The 21,004-nt window shown below is 44.4% G+C and overlaps 1 protein-coding gene, 1 long non-coding RNA gene and 1 pseudogene across 9 annotated transcripts in view; 2 read left to right on the forward strand and 1 right to left on the reverse strand.

The window, feature by feature from the left end:
• LOC140710549 (uncharacterized) overlaps positions 1-15,228 on the reverse strand; it is a 30,926-nt gene extending 15,698 nt beyond the window's left edge. Inside the window, exon 1 of the long non-coding RNA XR_012091616.1 lies at positions 14,800-15,228. This is a non-coding gene — a long non-coding RNA (uncharacterized lncRNA). The remainder of the gene's footprint in view (positions 1-14,799) is intronic.
• RBM47 (RNA binding motif protein 47) overlaps positions 4,449-21,004 on the forward strand; it is a 206,600-nt gene continuing 190,044 nt past the window's right edge. For 2 of the 8 annotated variants that reach the window (XM_073012454.1, XM_008017581.3), the window contains exon 1: positions 5,440-5,927. The gene's annotated coding sequence lies outside the window, so the exon portion shown is untranslated. Of the gene's footprint in view, positions 4,560-4,708; positions 4,876-5,107; positions 5,217-5,249; positions 5,346-5,437; positions 5,928-21,004 lie in introns of those variants that run through there. The other 6 variants (XM_008017582.3, XM_038008606.2, XM_008017583.3 and 3 more) reach the window with 6 other exon arrangements.
• On the forward strand, positions 5,935-20,966 carry LOC140710547 (large ribosomal subunit protein uL4 pseudogene; annotated as a pseudogene).

Here is a 21,004-nt window from a genome sequence, read left to right on the forward strand (position 1 = left end):
ACAAAAATATGTTTTAGAAAAAGCTTCTATGGGTGTGGCCACCCTATGGGGAAAGTGGAGGCTTTAGAAACTGTGGGGATGAGAGGTCTCTCTGGTCAAGCTGCACGTTCTGGATTAAAACAGGATTTCTTGGCCGGGCATGGTGGCTCACGCCTGTAATCCCAGCACTTTGGGAGGCTGAGGCGGGTGGGTCACAAGGTCAACAGTTCAAGACCAGCCTGGCCAACATGGTGAAACCCCATCTCTACTAAAAAATACAAAAATTAGCTGGGCATGGTGGTGCACGTCTGTAATCCCAGCTACTTGGGAAGCTGAGGCAGGAGAATCTCTTGAATCTGGGAGGCAGAGGTTGCAGTGAGCCGAGATTACACCACTGCACTCCAGCCTGGGCGACAGAACAAGACTACCTCTAAAAACAAACAAACAAAAAAAAGATTTCTTTTCTGAATAATACCTGTTGAGAGAAATAATCACCAGCCACGATAGAAAGCTTAGGTTCAGGCTGGGTGCGGTGGCTCACACCTGTAATTCTAGCACTTCGGGAAGCCAAGGCAGCCAGATCATTTGAGCCCAGGAGTTTGAAACCACCCTGGACAACATGATGAGACCCCATCTCTATAGTTTCAGTAGTGTGGAATAGTGAAAAACAGTAAAAACAAACAAACAAACAAACAAAATAAAACTTGGCTCTGCAACTTACTAGCAATTACTGAGAACCTTACTTTCCTAATCTGATCGCTCTTGTTGCCCAGGCTGAAGTGCAATGACGAAATCTTGGCTCACTGCAACCTCCGCCTCCAGGGTTCAAGCGATTCTCCTGTCTCAGGCTCCCGAGTAGCTGGGATTACAGGTGCCCGCCACCATACCTGGCTAATTTTTGTATATTTAGTAGAGACAGGGTTTCACCGTGTTGACCAGCCTGGTGTTGAACTTCTGACCTCAGGTGATCCACCTGCCTTGGCCTCCCAAAGTGCTGGGATTACAAAGCGTGAGCCACTGCGCCTGGCCCTGCCTTATCCATATTTAACTCTCACAGTTGTGACAATTAAAGGTGATAATAAATCTATCATTGGGAATGCTATGTACATGCTATGCCCATAAGTGGAAATGGTATGCACATGACTGGTTATTTTTTTTATTGCGGCTTACCTCTCTTGATGAGGGTGTCTTAGATAGCATTATTTGATCTAAGACTTAAGCATGGGAAAGACAATTCTTTGTGAGCTGTGGAGGAGGTTTCTTTCCAGATTCAAAAGGAAATACCATTTATTCAGTAACTTCTATGTGCCAGGGTCCATGCTGAGATTTTAGCTCTCATTTAACTCTTGTAGAAATCCAGAGAGATGGCCAGGCGCAGTGGCTCATGCCTGTAATCCCAGCACTTTGGGAGTCTGAGGCGGGTGGATGACCTCAGGTCAGCAGTTCGAAACCAGTCTGGCCAACATGGTGAGACCCCATCTCTACTAAAAATACAAAACTAGCTAGGTGTGGTGGTGCATGCCTGTAATCCCCGCTACTTGCTAGAATTGCTTGAACCTGGAAGACTGAGGTTGCAGTGAGCCAAAATCATGCCACTGCACTCCAGTCTGGGCAACAAGAGTGAGACTCCGTCTCAAAAAAAAAAAAAAAAAAAAAAAAAAGACTGGGTGCGGTGGCTCATGCCTGTAATCCCAGCACTTTGGGAGGCCGAGGCAGGCGGATCATGAGGTCAGGAGTTTGAGACTAGCCTGACCAACATGGTGAAACCCCGTCTCTACTAAAAAAAAAAAAAAAATACAAAAATTAGCTGGCTGTGGTGGTGCGTGCCTGTAATCCCAACTACTTGGGAGGCTGAGGCAGGAGAATCACTTGAACCTGGGAGGCAGAGGTTGCAGTGAGCCAAGATCGCACCATTGCACTCCAGCCTGGCCAATAGAGTGAGACTCCGTCTCAAAAAAAAGAAAGAAATCCAGAAAGATAGGTGTTATTAATTTATAAATGAAGACACTAAAACTCAAAGTGATTAAGCAATTTGTCCAACATCACATAGCTCAGAGAAAAAATTGAGATTCAAACTCGAATCTATTGGAAATGAATTTTCATGCTGTTTGCACTCACCCCGGAACATTGTCTCATAGGCAGAAGGAAAAGAAGAAAACAGAAAGTAAAAGACAAGGGTCTGGAAAACTAAAATGCCCCAGGAAAATGGAGTGGGCCTAAGAATTAAAATAATTATAATAATAATAAAACAGGCACCAAGGTTAGCCAGAAAAAAGAAATAATGAAAGTTCACATTTGTTTTGCTATAGCCTGCCACTTAGAAAAATCTATTTTATTTTTGTCATGTTCCTGGGAAGGGCAGTGAGAAATAGGAACAAGAATTATACCCATTTCTCCAGTGGATATGGGGTTCAAAAAAAATAAATAAATAAAGGATATACCCACTTCGTAGGTGTCAGTGGGCAAAACTGAAGAAGGAGCAGGCAACATCTGAGAAAGGGTAACTGACCCTCTCTGAGATGAGGACTCACTTCCTGAAGTGGAACCTGAGCCTCCTCAAGCAGGAGTTTTCCCTGACTCCACTTCCGGTTCACCTGGAGTCACTGATCTCCACACTTTCAAATTCCTTTTATTTTTATTATTTTATTTATTTATTTATTTGAGTCAAAGTCTCACTCTGTCACCCAGTCTGGAGTGCAGTGGCGCAATCTCGGCTCCCTGCAACCTACACCTCCCAGGTTGAAGCCATTCTCCTGCCTCAGCCTCCCGAGTGGCTGGGATTACAGGTGCCCGCCACTATGCCCGGCCAATTTTTGTATTTTTAGTAGAGATGGGGTTTCACCATGTTGGTCAGGCTTATCTGGAACTCCTGACCTCAGGTAATCTGCCTGCCTCGGCTTCCCAAAGTGCTGGGATTACAGGCATGAGCCACCGTGCCCAGCGAGAATGTCCCCTCTGGAATCCTTCAGCTTGGACAGTCTGTGACGGTGAGCCTTTCTTGAGGCCATAATCCAGATACTTCTGGAAAAGAAAAGAAAACTTCAGGCTAATATGGAGCTGAGTTTTTTAGTTGTCTTAAGGGGGTGGAGCCATTGTTTGTGCCTGGCAGTGTCAACCTTTAGGTCTGGTGAGAGAACTCTGCTGAGAGAGTTCCCACTGCCTGCTGTTCACAGTACATGCTGGCTGGTATTGACAAGGAATGAACCTAAAACGCAGGAAATGTTGAATTTGTCTGGGTTAAATTTTGCCTCAAGAGAAGACAAAAGATCAGAAGGATTTAAAATGTTCCAGAATTCTTTGCTGGTTTTAAGGAATCATTTTTCCCAAAGGTGGCAAATGCTGCTTTTAAATTTATGGTTTTCTTGATTCCCCTTCAACCTTTATTTCGCTCTCTTAGGGCTACTACTTTTTAATTAATTTTCACTTAATTAATCTCGGCTCCCTGCAACCTACACCTCCCAGGTTGAAGCCATTCTCCTGCCTCAGCCTCCCGAGTAGCTGGGATTACAGGCGCCCGCCACCTCGCCTGGCTAGTTTTTTGTATTTTTTAGTAGAGACGGGGTTTCACCGTGTTAGCCAGGATGGTCTCGATCTCCTGACCTTGTGATCCGCCTGTCTTGGCCTCCCAAAGTGCTGGGATTACAGGCTTGAGCCACCGCACCCCGGCCATGATTTCTTTCTTTAAATGTGAAGTTAAATGGAGGATAAAGGGTGGAGGCACTGATAACATTTTAGCCTTCAATAATCACTTTTTAATATTTATGAGGAGTTTCAAAATCATTTCCCTCTCTTTCATACTGCTTTTCAAACGGCAAGGGTCATTATTTGTCCGGCCCAGTCTGGGATAAGTAACTCTCCCAGGGTTAGACACCAGGTCAAGTGCTAAAATACAAATGAGAATTAAGCACAGCAAATGGATGATTGCTGGGTCCTGAGTTTCCTTCCTATTAGTGAGCTTCATGGAATGCAGGCAAATTAATCTCCATTTCTCTTGTCAATCTTGTTACTTTTAAGTGAGATGAAATTCAGTTGGCTACCCTTTACAGGGACTTTATTTCCCATAGTATTCAAGACTGTCAGCAATGAATGTAAACTGTTTGTAAAAATCCCATCGTTAGAATCTTCCAGAAACTGAGGCTGGGAGAGATTAAATATCTTGCTCATGGCCTCACAGCTAGTGAGTGGCAGTGTTGGGGCCACAGCCCATGTCTAACTCTGACCACACGCCCCTTCTTCAGAAAAAAGCCATACTGTAAATAATAACAACAACAACAACAATAACTGCAGCTAACACTATGTGCCAGGCACCGTTCTAAGCTCTTTGCATGTGTTAACTCAACCAGCAAAGAACCATTTTTGGAACATTCTTTCACTAAAGTAGCCCGGTATTTTTTTTTCCCCTCAGCTGAATGACACTGCAACCCGAAATCACAACTCTGTTTTAGGTTCCTGGTGGTGCCTGCTTCCGCTTCTCGTTTGTTTAGTCACAGAATTAGATTCCTGTTGGCCCATTCCGCGCCTACAAACAGGCTTAGCGCTCCACTGAAATGCGGGAGGCTCCTTAACTCTTGTATAAACAGGTAAGGCGAAGGGGGTGGGGCGCGGATTGCGGACATCTGGGTTTCTTGGGGATTGGGATGGGGTGGGGGTTCGAGCCAACTCCCCAGAGAGCAGGCAAGGTGAAGCGAGAGCTTGGCTGCTGTTTCTAAATGCAATGTTTTTTTGTTCCCTTTCTAGAAACCCTTCGTAACTCTAGGTCAGAGCGCATTAAAATGAGCCACTTCTGAACGAGCAGCGCCCAGGCCCCAGGCCCTGCTGCGAAGGCCCCAGCAAAGGTCAGGGCCCCGTCCGCGTGACGCTCCTGCCTGCGTGCGGCCAAGCCATGCTCGGCCCCAGGTAAGGACGCCCCGGGAGCTCTCCTCGGGCACGCGGGGGTCGCGGAGATCCCACCTCGTCCAGCGACTTCTTTATGGGGGGAAGACGGGGAACGGGGCGGTTCCGATCGGCTTGAAATTCAACAGCAGGTTCCTAATTCCTCCAACGTGGTTCTGGCTGGGTTTCTCCAACAGCCCGAAGGGGGCCGAGCGTCTGACTGGGACAGATGCCCCCAGGTGGAGCAGGTGCCACTTCTGGGTGTCTGAAAGGCATGTGACTTTTGGGGCGGGGAGAGAAGTCCGTCTGGTCAAGTCCCCCAATCTCTGCCATGAAGGCCGATTTTCTTTGAACCTTCAGCAAAGGTATCTGCGCTCCTAAAAACAAGAGGAATGTGGCACTGGCCTTTAGCCAGGGGAGGCTCAGCGAGCAGGATAAAATTTCAGGGCAGATTTACGGGAAGTTGCCGATGTTGGGAGTAAAAATCTGGTTTGGTGAGTTTAAGGGAAGGGAGTAGACGAGACACAACCTTGCTACTGTGAGGCGGATGGCCTCGGCAGGGGGCGGGCGGCGGGAGGAGAGAGGGAGGGAACCGGGAAGGGCCCGCAGACCAGACGCTGAGCGCTCCGGTGCGCAGCGCCCCACGCAGCCGGGACCCGGCGCCGCTCGGCGGGTGGAACCGCCGCGCGCTCCCGGCCTCGGGAGCTGAGCTCGAGAGAACTTCGCTGCCTTCGGGTCGCCGCTCCCGCTTTCCACTGTGGAATGTGCAGCTAGGGATAAAGAGAAACCAGGGTTTGGGGAGCGGTCCTCCTGGAGACTTTCTCTCTGCAGGTCTCCAAGATTAAGCAATTCTGACCCACTGGAATTCCCAGAGCCTGGGAGTTAAGCCTAAAACGCTCTGTTGCTTTAAGCGGCGCGGTGGGGAGTCGCTGGACACTCCTTATTTTGGTTTTACATTAAAAAGAAGGCGGACGAGAAGATGTTGTAGGTGACTTCCTAGCTGTGTTAAGTTGCTCCTGGGCTGTGAATGGTGTTAATTTCTGAAGTGGGCGGCTCCAAAAACTTAACAAGGAAAGGTAAGGTGTTTTTTGGTATTCCTTCTAACTATTGTCCCTTAATCTTACATTTGGGTCCCAATTTTTGAAGTATATGTTTTTTTTCTTTTTCTTCTCTTTTTAGCCCTTATCCCTCATGCTATCACTCACCTTCTATCTCTTGGTATATTTAGTGGGAAATAAAGTGTTTATAAAATGGTTTGAAAAGGGTCAGCTTCTGGGAAGGCAGATAATCATACAGTCAGCCCCATCGTGTTTCCTGTAGTGATGAATCTTTTTCCATAAAAGAAACTGATTTTTTTTTCACTCTTGAAAATACGTGATTGGACCGCCCAGAAGCACAGGTGACTTTAGACTCAGATTATTACAGTGAGATTGAGGAAGCGTCCTGGACAGGAGGCATCTCATTTAAGTGTTAACCAAGGCAGAGGGGGGTCTTCCTGCAGTAATTTACCTCTGAAAGTAACACTCGGTGGAAGTGTAGTTGTTTCAAATTAAAAATTCAACCTGTAGAAAAGGGTAGGGCTGACGAATTATGACATCTGACAAATTAGCAGTTGACCGGATATTTAAGAAATCAGATAAAATAAATGGAAGCGGAACTTTTCAAATAAATAACTCATTTTTTAATTAGGTAAAAGTTCAGCCACTCCTGGGTACTGTCCCAAGGCATAAGTGATAAGAAGATACCACCAAGGTACTTACAGGCCATTACCGATCTGAACTAAAAATCAAACCTTTTTTTTTTTTCTGGTGGTATTTTAATGACTCACTGTTTCCTTTAGCAGGAATATAGATTAAAAAATGTATTCTTTCAAAGTTTTAAGGCAAGGTCATACGAATTTTTCAGGGGAGGGAAAGCAAAGGGTTGACAACCCAACATGAAGGGGTTGCCGAAGTTTTGAGCTCAAAAGGTTGGCAATTAGATCCAGAGCGTTTGAGAATTGCAGGTGCCGATTCTAAAAGGTGAAAGGTGGTCAGCGGCATAACACACAACCTCTAGATAAACCGAAGTACTCAACCTAGAGGATAAGAAGAGATCACTTTGTAGGAGTTTGTGTTGCTATTCATTTAAACAATGATCTTTGTCAGATTGCTGACTTGAAGTCTTGGAGGGAACTAAAATCAACGCAGTCTGAAAGGAAAACAGAAGGAAAAAAAGAAAGGAAGAGTTGGTTTGGGTTTTAATGTTTTTTTCTGGTCTGCTTTACCCTTCATCTTGTTCTGATATACATACTGTTGGCCTCTTTGACTCAATTACTGCACACTGGAAGAATGGGATCTCAGAAATTTCCCAAGCACCTAGCTTCGTGATTAACTTTCAGTATGTGTCAAATGAAGAAATAAGCCTAGCTCTGCCGTCCTTTACCTGGCTAGGTAGGCCATGCTTAAATTAATTAGATCAAGATATTCTGAATATCAATCAATTATTAAAGATTTATTATCTTCCTCTTGGTTTTTGCATTTACAGAAGTGTGTAGGATTGAGAATTCATCATCATCATTTTTTTGGTACCAATCTCTGTATTTTTAATAGTCAACATGTTTATTTTTGATTCCCCCACTGTGCTGCTTTAAATTAAATTTTGAAAGAATTCTGCCCAAAGCAGTGGTGATACTAAGGATGAAATAAAGACAGAAAGCAAGGGAACTACATGCTTCTGGACACATGTTCTGTACACTTGCTCTAACCGGTGTTAAAGACTATTCATTTTTTTTTTCCTCACATGATAAGAACATTCATATTAGACTATTTGGTTTACTGTTTTACCTAATGATTTTTTTAAAAGATTGGGTTAAAGTAGGCGAAATTATTTTCTTACAAAAGGATTTAATTTGCTTTTCAAATTCTGCTCTGAAGCTCAAGATTAAATCATGTCCCAAATGACTGAGCTTTCATTGCTATAGAAAAGCATTTGGCTATTTCAGTAAGTTTCTACCTCCACATCTTAAGTCTCCTGATTTATCAGAAAAGGTCAAGGGAGTGGATACAAGGATGAAGGTGGGAGATTTTCTTAAAATTGGACCCAGGCTCAAGGAAAACTGTGATTAGGTTATCCCAGAAGATACATTGTTCTGGGGAAAAATAACTTACTCTGAAGAGGGTTTAAGTTTGGGATTCATGAGACTTAGGAGAAAGGGTATGTTTAGAATGAAGGTAGAATTTGTGTGCCAAACTTTTATGAAGTTACAATGAAGACATTAAATGCGGCTTTAAGTGCTTGTCAGTGATTCTAAGCTAAAGGTTATGTTGCAGTGTTTCAGCTACTGGCCTGATTAGGAGATATATTTTCTTTCCCTCTTGGGAACAGTCTCTGTGTCTTAATGATGATGCTGATTTTCTGGTTTAATATCATAAAAGGTGTGTGTTAGTTCCAACATTACTGCTGCAAGTAATGGCTTCAAAGAGCAACTGGATAAATATTTTCAATAATAGCAATGCAGAGATGACTTGCGTTTCAAGATAGGAGGCCTTTGGAGCCTCCAGAGAATTGTCATAGAAGTGATCAGTAACTAATTGCTCAGTTGCCACCTCAAGTTGTTGTTTCCATCTTATGCTGGAGAGATTCAGGAAAATGGCACCCTGCCATTTTTTGTGTGTGGTCCTGAATCATCCTGTCAGTAAAACTCCTGAGATCGTCTGAGCTGGAGTTCTGATTGTTTCTGTTTCTCTCATAGTTGCTTCCCCATCTATTCTGTCAGCGTCTGTGTCAGGGGAGAGGCAGCGGGGAGGGCGATCTCCTCCGCTTCAAGTCAATGACCACCTTCTTTTAAGGATCTCGTATCTTTTGCTCTGAAAAAGGTGTGGGGGAGGAAAACTTTCATTTTCCAGTGAAAGTAGAAAGGGAGAGAATGTCTAGAGGAATAAATGGCCAAGAAACAGGTAAGTTCTGAATGTGGTCCTAGTGTGGAATTTACCAGAAAGCTCACATGGAGATTACCAGTGCCCTCAAAGGATTGCAGGTAAACTAGCAACTGTGGGAAGTGGAAGCTCCTCCTCCCTTTTGTAATTCAAATGTTCCTAGTGTACTGCAATAGACACTAGTTTGAATAAATTCAAGATATCATCTCTTGGTACAACCAAAAGTAAACTGATTACAAAAGGCACAAACCCTTCAACCATACTCCCACTCTCTGCCTTTCCTCTACTTTCTGTGTGGTTTAAGGACACCCGAAAAAAAAAAAAACAATTATAGCTCGATTTAAGTAACTTACATATTTAATAGGAGAAGTCTTTTTTTGTCGTTGTGAATCTTCCATTTTTGTCATCATAGGAACTTAGTTTACGTAAAAAACGATTTGTGGGTGTGTCTAGATGCATATGGTTTATGTGTTTGTAAAATAAAATACATAAATAAGCTGATCACATAGAAGTGATTGTGACTATAGTAGCTCTTTTGGTACACCCTATCAAAGCTTTTAGAGTGGAGTCATTTTAGAAGTCAAAAGCACAATCTCTGCTTTTCTGAAGGCCATTTCAGGGAGATGACATCAAGAGAAAACAGAGTGCTAGTGTAACCCTGAAAACCCTTTGTGTTTTAGGAAAATATCAATGTTTTGGTCTCAGGAGATTTCTGGTTCTGAAAAATGTATGCTTTATTTATAGATTACACTCAACCACATTAATCAATAAAAGAATATCCAGTCTCCCCAAATCACGATATTTGTCTTTGGGGATACTATATGTTTGTGGTTCTCATGAACATGGGGGCCCTGCATAGAGACCATAGTGGGTTCCTGGTGGGTGTACGTTGAATGAAAGGGGAGTTGCTGACAGCTTTGGCCTCCTGACTGTGCCTTGCATCAATGAATTGTCAGTTTTGCCTTGAGTACTCACCAACTGGGATGGAAGACAACCTGTTCCCAGACGCTATGGATAATCCACATGTGGGTGAGCAAGAGTTAAGTATATGTACCAGTGGGCAGTGGGTGAGTGTACAATGAATGCAGGGCATTGTGCAGCTGAAACAGGAACAGGATGCCTGTACCTGACCAAGGAAATGCCAGCGTATTAAAATTATAATAAAAAGTATCTACCTTTCAGAGCACCGAGACCTGGCTCAATCATGTTTGTAAAGCATTTCACATGCCCCAAGAAAAAGAAAAAGTATAGAAGTACAGAATGGACAGGGTTTTTTCAGGTGTTATTTCTCTTAGATCAATTTAATTCCTATTCTGAAAATGTGTATTTGAACCTTGTAAGCACAGGTAAATCATTCATGTTTCAAAAACTAGGGTTCCACGTTGGTGAAGATAATAGCACTGTGACTTTTGAAAAGATGGCTTAGGTTGGGCACAGTGGCTCATGTCTGTAATCCCAGCACTTTGGGAGGGCAAGGTGGGTGGATCACAAGGTCAGGAGTTCAACACCAGCCTGTCCAATAGGGTGAAACCCTGTCTCTACTAAAAATACAAAATTAGCCGGGCATAGTGGCAGGTGCCTGTAGTCCCACCTACTTGGGAGGCTGAGGCAGGAGAATTGCTTGAACCTGGGAGGCGGAGGTTGCAGTGAGCTGAGATTGTGCCACTGCACTCCAGCCTGGGCAACAAGAGTGAGACTCCGTCTTAAAAAAAAAAAAGAAAAGAAAAGGTGGCTTAAATAATATTTCTTTTTGTGTGTTGTCATTTAGTTTTAAAAATAATAACGTGGTTCTCGGTACACCAAGCCCTTGCCAAGATTAGGCCCATCTTCCCAGTAGCCTTCTCAAGACAAAGTTGCCTTTGTGTAACTACAACTGGGAGGGTTTGGTGACATAGAAAACTCAATGGGGCACTGCAACTTTTTATTAACAGAAAATGCAATGGCCTAATGTTTTTTATGGTTTTCTGTTTTTGTTTTATGTTCTACCAGTTCATATCTCTGATCTATTTCTCCATGAGGATGATCTTACTATTTTAGACTTGTCCAGGGAAGAGGGAGGTGGTTGTGGCTTAACCTTAGAATTTCGTTAGATTGTAAAAGACTGCAGCATGCTGGCATGGAGGAGAGCTCAGCTCTGCGGGCTAGTTTGTTATCAGGGTAATCAGCAAAGTTTGGTCACATGGAGAGAAAAAAAAGGGATTTAGCTAAAGATGCAGATTTTGGGGAAAGGATGGCTATTCATACTAAATTCACACTCCATAGCAGAGTGACTAGGAGCATAGACTGCCTTGGTTCCAATCTTAGTTCTGCCACTTACACGTGACTTTAGACAGGCTAACTAAAAAAGAATACCTCGTGACTCAGTTTCCCCAACTGTAAAATGCCTACCTCACAGGGTTATTATAAGGATTAAATAAATTAATCTGGGCCAGGCTTGGTCACTCACACCCGTAATCCCAGCACTTTTGGAGACCAAGGCCTGTGGATCACTTGAGCCCAGGAGTTTGAGAACAACCTGGGCAACATGGCAAAACCCCATCTCTACAAAAAATACAAAAATTATCCAGGCGTGGTGGTGCGTGCCTGTAATCCCAGCTACCCAGGAGGTTGAGGTGGGAGGATCCCTTGAGACCGGGAGGTGGAGGTAACAGTGAGCCAAGATTGCGTCACTGCACTCCAGCCTGGGCGACAGAGCAAGACTCCATCTAAAAACAAACAAACAAACAAGCAAACAACTTTATACCTCTTTTTCTGCTCTTTAATATCCTTTAAAAGGCTGAGAGGCTTTTCCTATGGCAGCAGCTGGGCTGAGAGGAGCGTGGCTGTCTCCTCTCTCCACCATGGCATGTGCTCATCCACTGATACCGGTGTACTCCGAAAAGGGGGAGTCATCTGGCAAAAATGTCACTTTGCCTGCTGTATTCAAGGCTCCTATTCAACCAGATATTGTGAACTTTGTTCACACCAACTTGCGCAAAAACAACAGCCCTACACTGTCAGTGAATTAGCAGGTCATCAGACCGGTGCTGAGTCTTGGGGTACTGGCAGAGCCGTGGCTCAAATTCCCACAGTTGGAGGTGGTGGGACTCACTGCTCTGGCCACGGTGCTTTTGGAAACATGTGTCGTGGAGGCCGAATGTTTGCAGCAACCAAAACCTGGCGCTGCTGCCATCATAGAGGGTACACAACCCAAAAATGATATGCCGTCTGTTCTGCCCTGGCTGCCTCAGCCCTGCCAGCACTGGTCATGTCTAAAGGTCATCGTGTTGAGGAAGTTCCTGAACTTCCTTTGGTAGTTGAAGATAAAGTTGAAGGCTACAAGAAAACCAAGGAAGTTGTTTTGCTTCTTAAGAAACTTAAAGCCTGGAATGATATCAAAAAGGTCTATGCCTCTCAGGGAATGAGAGCTGGCAAAGGCAAAATGAGAAACTGTCGCTGTATCCAGCGCAGGGGGCCGTGCATCATCTATAATGAGGATAATGGTATCATCAAGGCCTTCAGAAACATCCCTGGAATGACTCTGCTTAATGTAAGCAAACTGAACATTTTGAAGCTTGTTCCTGGTGGGCATGTGGGACGTTTCTGCATTTGGACTGAAAGTGCTTTCCGGAAGTTAGATGAATTGTATGGCACTTGGCGTAAAGCCGCTTCCCTCAAGAGTAACTACAATCTTCCCATGCACAAGATGATTAATACAGATCTAAGCAGAATCTTGAAAAGCCCAGAGATCCAAAGAGCCCTTGGAGCACCACGCAAGAAGATTCATCGCAGAGTCCTAAAGAAGAACCCACTGAAAAACCGAGCATCATGTTGAAGCTAAACCCATGTGCAAAGACCATGCGCCGGAACACCATTCTTCGCCAGGCCAGGAATCCCAAGCTCCGGGTGGATAGGGCAGCTGCTGCAGCAGCAGCACTAGAAGCCAACTCAGATGAGAAGGTGGCAGTTGCAGGCAAGAAGCCTGTGGTGGGTTAGGGTTAGGGAAAAGAAAGGAAAGAAGGCTGCTGTTGGTGTGAAGAAGCAGAAGAAGCCTCTAGTGGGAAAAAAGGCAGCAGCCACCAAGACACCAGGCCCTGAAAAGAAGCCTGCAGAAAAGAAACCTACTCCAGAGGAAAAGCAACCTGCTGCATAAACTCTTACATTTGATTATTCCATAAAGGTCAAATTATTTTGGACAGCTTCTTTTGAATAAAGACCTGATCATACAGGCAGTGAGGATGGGGGGGAAAAAAAATGTCTGAGAGTTGCCAATAAGCGATGATGAGGAGGGAAAAAAGTGCATTTTTTCATAATTAGAAAAAACTTATTAGGTCATTATTAGAAGGAAAAAAGTATGTTTTCTCAAAATTAGGGAGAGTGAAGAGCTGAGTGTGGTGGTTCATGCCTGTGATCCCAGCTACTTGGGAGGCTGAGGCAGGAACATCAATGGTTGATAGGAGCTCAAGGCTTTTAGTATGTTATGATTGCCCCTGTGACTAGCCACTGCACTCCAGCCTGGGTAAGATAGTGAGATCTCACCTCTAAAAATTATGGAGAGTCAGCCAAGAAATCCAAGAGTGAAAGGGCAGTATCAGGTGAATATCAATGAGTCACAGCAGTGTGGCTTTTCTGGTGGGCTGACGGTGTACTCTTAGTTAAGGAAAAGATGAGGAAGAACAGGTGGCTGAAGAAGTATTGGAAGAATTGCCTCTAGTGAAATCCTATTTGCAGAGCAAAGAGAAATCCAATAACAAGTTAGCCCTTCCCATTTGGTGCAAACAGTAGTTTGGCTCAGGGACCTCCTTTGCTTTTTGCCCCACATTGTGGGCTCCAGGATCTACCTCAAGGTATTTGCCAATGAGTAAACAGAAACTGCCAGCTCATGTGATACAGACAAGCCCAGTGTGAAACCTAGGAGTCACTTCTCTGGTGGGAACTGCAGGAGGCACACAGACCCTGAAATTAAATGGTAACACCCATGTTCTCATACACCCTAGTCATGTATGAAAGGTCTTGCCCTTTCTCCATTGGCTAGAGCTAGTGTCAGAAGGGTGGATGCGTCTGCAGAATCTGCTTATCTGCTCCCCTGCTTCCACCTTTGTCCTCACTGCTCTCCCTGCACACTCCTTTCTTGACCTAGTATCCAGAGTGACTTTTTTTTTTTGAGACAGAGTCTCACTCTGTCACCCAGGCTGGAGTGCAGTGGCATGATCTCAGCTTACTGCAACCTCTGCTTTCCGGGCTCCAGTGATTCCCCTGCCTCAGCCTCCTGAGTAGCTAGGATTACAGATGTGCACCACCAGGCCTGGCTAATTTTTGTATTTTTAGTAGAGATGGAGTTTCACCATGTTGGCCAGGCTGGTCTCGAACTCCTGGCCTCAAGCGATCTGCCTACCTTGGCCTCCCAAAGTGCTGAGATTGCAGGCGTGAGCCACCGCACCTGGCCAGAGTGACTCTTTTAAAACAGAAGTCAGATCGTGTCAGTCCCCTGTTGAAAACTTTCTAGAGCCTTTCTATCTCACTCAAAAGCCAGTGAGTGACTATTTCTAAGCCCCATCACCTCTTTAACCTCACCTGCTACCACACACATCCTTACTCCCTCTGCTTTAACCACACTCATTTTCTTGATGGGGTGTGCCCAACACATTCATACCACAGGGCCTTTGCACTGGCTGCCCCTGATGCCTGAACCATCATCCCCAGATATATCCATGCTTCACTCCTTCGCCTCCTTCAAGTCTTTGCTCTGCCTCTTCCTAGTTAAAACAGCAATTCCTCCTTCCTGCCCGCATCCTCTGTGTCGCTACCCTGCTCTTTCTCTGGTATTTATCACTTTGTAGCATGCTATGTAATTGTATGACCTATTGTCTGTCTCTCCCTGACTAGAATGTCTACTTCATTCATTGATATATCCAAAGCACATTAGAGGAGCATCTGCCACAGAGTAGGTGCTCCATAAATATTTGTTGAATAAATGAATAAGACACACAGGCTTTTACACATTTCAAGCGTGACTGAAAGCGTTTTACTCGAAATACAACCACGAACATACCTTTCTGAATGAGCATGGGTTTTCTCCCAGACCTCTTCTAGGAGGCTGCCATGTTTTCTGTGGTTTATTTTCTCTGCCACCACAAGTCCTTGATGGAGGCTGATGACTAAGTAACGTGCAAGGCAGGGCCAAATGTGGGGATGTTGCAATCATTTCAGCACTTCCCCATTTCAGAGCTTCCCTGTTTCCAAATCAAAGCCTCCTCTTTGGCAATCTTTTTGTGATTGACATCTAAATGTATAGCCCTCTGTTTTGAACCTGTTTTGTGAATTGCATGCCCTACAGATACTTGACTGACTTATGTTACTATATTGTTTATCACCTTTTCTATTGTCATTTAATTATAATTAATGATTGTTCTGAGAGTAACTGTCAAGACAAATTGTCTTAAATACCTCTTTTCACCTTTGAGATTTTCACAAGTGTCAATTGCTGCTACAGGATTCCATTTAGATTGTTCTTGGTTGTAGAGCTCAATAGGTATTTTTGTCTTAACCTGGCATGAAATGGAAGTGCTAGAGTCATTGTCTGAGTCTTTAATTTTTCCCCAGAACCTTTATACAAATACTTGATCTTGCCTTTTGCCAAATGGCAAAACAATTCTCTGATCTGTCATGTTTGTTTGCTAGCCCTGGCTTCGTTCTCTCCTTTGGACAATTATCTAGGTTTGGCAAAATTACTTTTCTTGGCCTTGGGAGGCACAGTTTCCCTCTCTGTGTTCATTTGCCTTGTTTAGATCCATAATTCACTGAAAAGGGCTTCCTCAGTTGCTGGTAGACTCCTGTGGCTACTAGGCTTGGGGACCCTAGAAACCATCTTGAAGGTAGTACAGACTCCGGGAAGGTTCTTTGCAGTAAAAAAAAAAAAAGGCAATAGTACATAAAGTCTGCTGAGGGTAGATGAAGAGCCTGGATGTAGTTATTTATGACTGTTGTCAATCATGGTTTGTGGCTGATTTAGAATTATTTGGATTTTTTTTTTCCTTCTAAATTGATTTGGAAGACATCATCACAATTTGTTGAGGAGTGCAAAAAATATACACACAAATTATACGGCTAATAAACAAAGAGCTAATGTTCAAAGTTATTTCTCCAAATCATCTTATTTCTTATCACATGTACTGAATGGGACATTAGAAATGAATGGGGGGCCAGGCACAGTGACTCAGCCTGTAATCCCAGCACTTTGGGAGACCGAGGTGGGTGGATTACTTGAGCCCAGGAGTTAAAAACCAGCCTGGGCAATTTGGTGAAACCCCTTCTCTATTAAAAAAAAATTTTTAAAAGAAAAGAAAAAATGAATAGCATATAAATGTTAAATTAGACTTGTCTTTGTTAATATACTATGTAGAGGCAGCTGGTGGTAATTATTTACCAAAATATAGAACCAGTAAATATGAATTAAATGACTTAAACTAGACACATTGAAAGGACTTATTTTCTTGCCTAAATATATACTTTTTCTTTTGAGATGGAGTCTTGCTCATATTGCCCAGGCTGGAGTGCAGTGGCACAATCTCGGCTCACTGCAACCTCCGCCTCCCGGGTTCAAGCCGTTCTCCTGCCTCAGCCTTCCGACTAGCTGGGATTACAGGCACCTGCCACCACACCTGGCTAATTTTTGTATTTTCAGTAGAGATGGATTTCACCATGTTGGCCAGGCTGGTCTTGAACTCCCAACCTTGTGATCCACCTGCCTTGACCTCCTAAAGTGCTAGGATTACAGGCGTGAGCCACTGTGCCCAGCCCAGAATTTTTTTTTTTTTTTTTTTGAGATGGAGTCTCACCGTCACCGAGGTTGGAGTGCAATGGCATGATCTCAGATCACTGCAACCTCTGCCTCCCAGGTTCAAGTGATTCTCCTGCCTCAGCCTCCCGAGTAGCTGCAACTACTCGTGCCACCACGTCTGGCTAATTTTTGTATTTTTAGTAGAGACGGGGTTTCACTGTGTTGGCCAGTCTGGTCTCAAACTCCTGACCTGGTGATCCACCCGCCTCAGCCTCCCAAAGTGCTGAGATTACAGGTGTGAGCCACTGTACCCGGCCCAGGGTTTTGCTTTTCTTTTCTTTTTTTTTTTTTTGACACTGAATCTCGCTCTGTCACCCAGGCTGGGGTGCAGTGGCGTGATCTCAGCTTACTGCAACCTCCGCCTCTCAGGTTCAAGCAATTCTCCTGCCTCAGCCTCCTGAGTAGCTGGATTACAGGCATGCACCACCAGGCCTGGCAAATTTTTATATTTTTGGTAGAGATGGGGTTTCACCGTGTTGGCCAGGCTGGACTCAAACTCCTGACCTCAAGTGATCCGCCACCTCGGCCTCCCAAAATGTTGGGATTACAGGCATGCGCCACCGTGGTTGGCCTAGATACAGACTTAACTGCTGTTTGAGCAGCTGCTGTGTGCTGGACACTGGATACTAAGTACTCAGTGGTGAATAAAGATTCTACATCCTCTGGGACTTTCTTTGTGGGTTGGAGGTGAGATTTAGTGCTCTGAAGGAACCAGGAACCTGCAGGTACTGCACAATAGTGGGTGGGAATCCCATAAGTGAGGTCATCAGAGAAGGCTCCTCCAGGGAAGTGGGGCTGAAGTTATTTGATGAGCAGGGAGATGTCCATCTTTGCTAGATGGAGTAGCGTTCATGAAGGCTGGGAACGCTTGGCATGTTGAGGGACTTAAAGAAGGCCGACCTTGCAACAGTACAAGGTGCCCAGTAAGGAGGAGATGGGCACAAGGTAGGGTTATGGGGATTACCAAGACTCAGAGCATGTGGGTCACTAAACATCATGGAAAAGAGTTTGCATTTTGTTAATCCAGGCCTAAGAGAAAGCCATTAAAGATGGCTTCTTAAAAGATAACCCTGACCCAAGCTGGAGCGCAACGGTGCGATCATGACTCACTGCAGTCTTAAACTCTTGGGCTCCAGTGATCCTCCTGCCTCAGCCTCCCAAGTAGCTGGGACTACAGGCACGTGATCACACTAAGCTAATTCTTTGATTTTTTTTTGTAGAGACAGGGTCTCACTATTTTGCCCAGGCTAGTCTTGAATTTCTGGGCTTAGGCAATGCATCCATCTTGGCCTCCCAGAATGTTGATATTACAGGTGTGAGCCACTGTGCCTGACCAGGAGTTGATTTTTGGGAGTGGCATTGATGGTGGGGAGAGCCAGTGGTCTGCATGGAATTTCTTCTGTGTATCTACCTACCTCTTTTATGACCTGAGTCTGAGGCTGGCAGTGGCCAGCAGAAATTGCAAGATGTCGTGATGGCCTGGAAGGAGGACTCAGGATGAGGGGTTCTGATCTGTGTTGCTGGCTGTGATGGCAGAGACTGGGGGAGAACAAGTTTGAGGCAGGTAGAGGAGATCAGGAGCTCAATTTTGAGTGTGTTTACTGAGGTTCAAACATCCCAAGGAGATGCTGGAAGTTTCCCTTTTTTTTTTTTTGAGACGGAGTCTCGCTCTATTGCCTAGGCTGGAGTGCAGTGGCTCGATCTCGGCTCACTGCAGCCTCTACCTCCCATGTTCAAGCGATTTTCCTGCCTCAGCCTCCCGAGTAGCTGGGATTACAGGCACGTGCCACCATGCCTGGCTAATTTTTGTATTTTTGTAGAGACGGGGTTTCACCATGTTGGTCAGGCTGGTCTCGAACTCCTGACCTCGTGATCTGCCCACCTCAGCCTCCCAAAGTGCTGGGATTACAGTCGTGAGCCACTATTCCCGGCTGGAAGTTTCCCCTCTTATATCCAGTGCCTCTAGCAAAAGCAGGAGACACCTCTAGTGCCTATCATTCATTTTTAGAAAAAGCATTATTTTATTTTATTTTTAGAGACAAGGTGCCACTCTGTCACCAGACTGGAGTGCAGTGGCATGATCATAGCTCACTATAACATCTTGGGCTCAAGCAATCAATCTTCCTGCCTCAGCCTCCTGGGTAACTGGGACTACAGGCACATCACCTTACCTGGCTGCCTAGCATTTTTTCTTTTTTCTTTTCTTTTTTTTTTGAGGGTCTTGCTCTGTTGCCTAGGCTGGAGTGTGGTGGCACAATCATGGCTCTCTGTAGCCTCGACCTCCCTGGGCTCAGGTGATCCTCCCACCTGAGCCTCACAAGTAGCTGGGATTACAGGTGTGCATCACCATGCTTGGCTAATTTTTTGTATTTTTTGTAGAGACAGGGTTTCACAATGTAGCCCAGGGTGGTCTCAAGCTCCTGGGCTCAAGCAATCAGCTTGCCTCAGCCTCCCAAAGTGCTGGGATTATGGGTGTTAACCACTATGCCTGGCCCTTCACATTCTTTTAGACAACTATTTTGTATTTCAGTTTATGTCCACATTGGCAAATATAAAGTGTGTGATCTTTACTTACATACCACAAATGACAAAGTAATGCTAATTGAGTATCTAGGGTGTATAGGAAACTGTAATGGGGAAATGGGGTTGGGGGCAAACATTAAAAAAAAAGACCTAAGTATAGTTTCAGTCATCAAACTTATAATTCAAATTAATCATATATATTTACTAAAATTTTAACATTTATATTATATATTTAATATGCAATCACATTTTTATATATATATATATATATTGAGACAGAGTCTGGCTCTATCGCCCAAGCTGGAGTGCAGTGGCCAGATCTCGGCTCACTGCAAGCTCCGCCTCCTGGGTTCACGCCATTCTCCTGCCTCAGCCTCCCGAATAGCTGGGACTACAGGCGCCGGCCACCTCACCTGGCTAGTTTTTTTTGTATTTTTTAGTAGAGATGGAGTTTCACCGTGTTAGCCAGGATGGTCTCAATCTCCTGACCTCGTGATCCGCCCGTCTCGGCCTCCCAAAGTGCTAGGATTACAGGCTTGAGCCACCGCGCCCGGCCTAATATAAATATATTTAAAGTACATGTATATATTTATATATAATTAACACTAAGTGTATTTAATATATTTAGCATGTATATGTACAATTTATAATATTAAATGCCATATTTATTTATTTATTTATTTTGAGGCAGAGTCTCACTCTGTCACCACGCTGGAGTGCAGTGGCGTAATCTCGACTCACTGCAACCTCTGCCTCCAGGGTTCAAGTGATTCTCCTGCCTCAGCCTCCTGAGTAGCTGGGACCACAGGCATGCACCACCATGCCCAGCTAATTTTTTTGTATTTTTAGTAGAGAGGGGGTTTCACCATGTTGGACAGGATGGTCTCGATCTCCTGACCTTGTGATCAGCCTGCCTCGGCCTCCTAAAGTGTTGGGATTACAAGTGTGAGCCACTGTGCCTGGCCTTAAATGCCATATATATTTAGTAGTGAAAACAAAAATTTGTGTGAACAGAGATTCATCCCACATAACAAATAAGAGAAAGATAAAGGAAAATGTAAGATGAGGCTGGGCACGGTGGCTCACACCTGTAATCCCAGCACTTTGGGAGGCTGAGGCAGGTGGATCACTTGAGGTCAGGAGTTCGAGACCAGCCTGGCCAACATAGTGAAACCCCCGTCTCTACTAAAAATACAAAAATTAGCCCGCCGCGGCGGCAGGTGCCTGTAATCACAGCTACTTGGGAGGTTGAGGCAGGAGAATCACTTGAACCCCGGAGGCAGAGGTGGCAGTGAGCTGAGATCATGCCACTGCACTCCAGCCTGGGCGACAGAGTGAGATTCTGTCTCAAAAAAAAAAAAAAAAAAAGAAAATATAAGATGAAACAGTGGATTTTCTTGTGAGTTATAATCACTGAGAGACATGCAAATTCATGCTGTAAATATTGACACTATAAAAATGGATCCATTAGAACACATAAATGTATTTCTTGCCTGTTTCTTACGTAACTTTTGTAAGCTTTGTAAAAAGGGTCTGCTGTGTTTCTTCTGCATATTATGTGGGTGGAAATTAGAAAGCTGATACAGGCACGTTTTAAACCACATAATGAAAGGCTGATTTGTATCTCTAGCAAACTGAGTTTTTGAGTTTCTAGTACCTAAAGCGAGCCAGGGATATAAGGGTGAGCACCACACAGGGCTTTTGGAGCTTATAGTGGTGGAAGCTTTATCTGTTTGTTTTTAGCACCACACTGCAACCTCCCAAGCAGAGATTATTCTAAAAAAATGATTGCGCATATACTTGCAAACTCATAGGAATAAAATGGTCTCAAGCAATGACCAAAGAAGTGATTTTTTTTTTTTTTTTTTTTTTTGGAGACGGAGTCTCGCTCTGT

This window comes from Chlorocebus sabaeus, chromosome 27, assembly GCF_047675955.1.
Source record: "Chlorocebus sabaeus isolate Y175 chromosome 27, mChlSab1.0.hap1, whole genome shotgun sequence".
Classification (NCBI taxonomy): domain Eukaryota; kingdom Metazoa; phylum Chordata; class Mammalia; order Primates; family Cercopithecidae; genus Chlorocebus; species Chlorocebus sabaeus.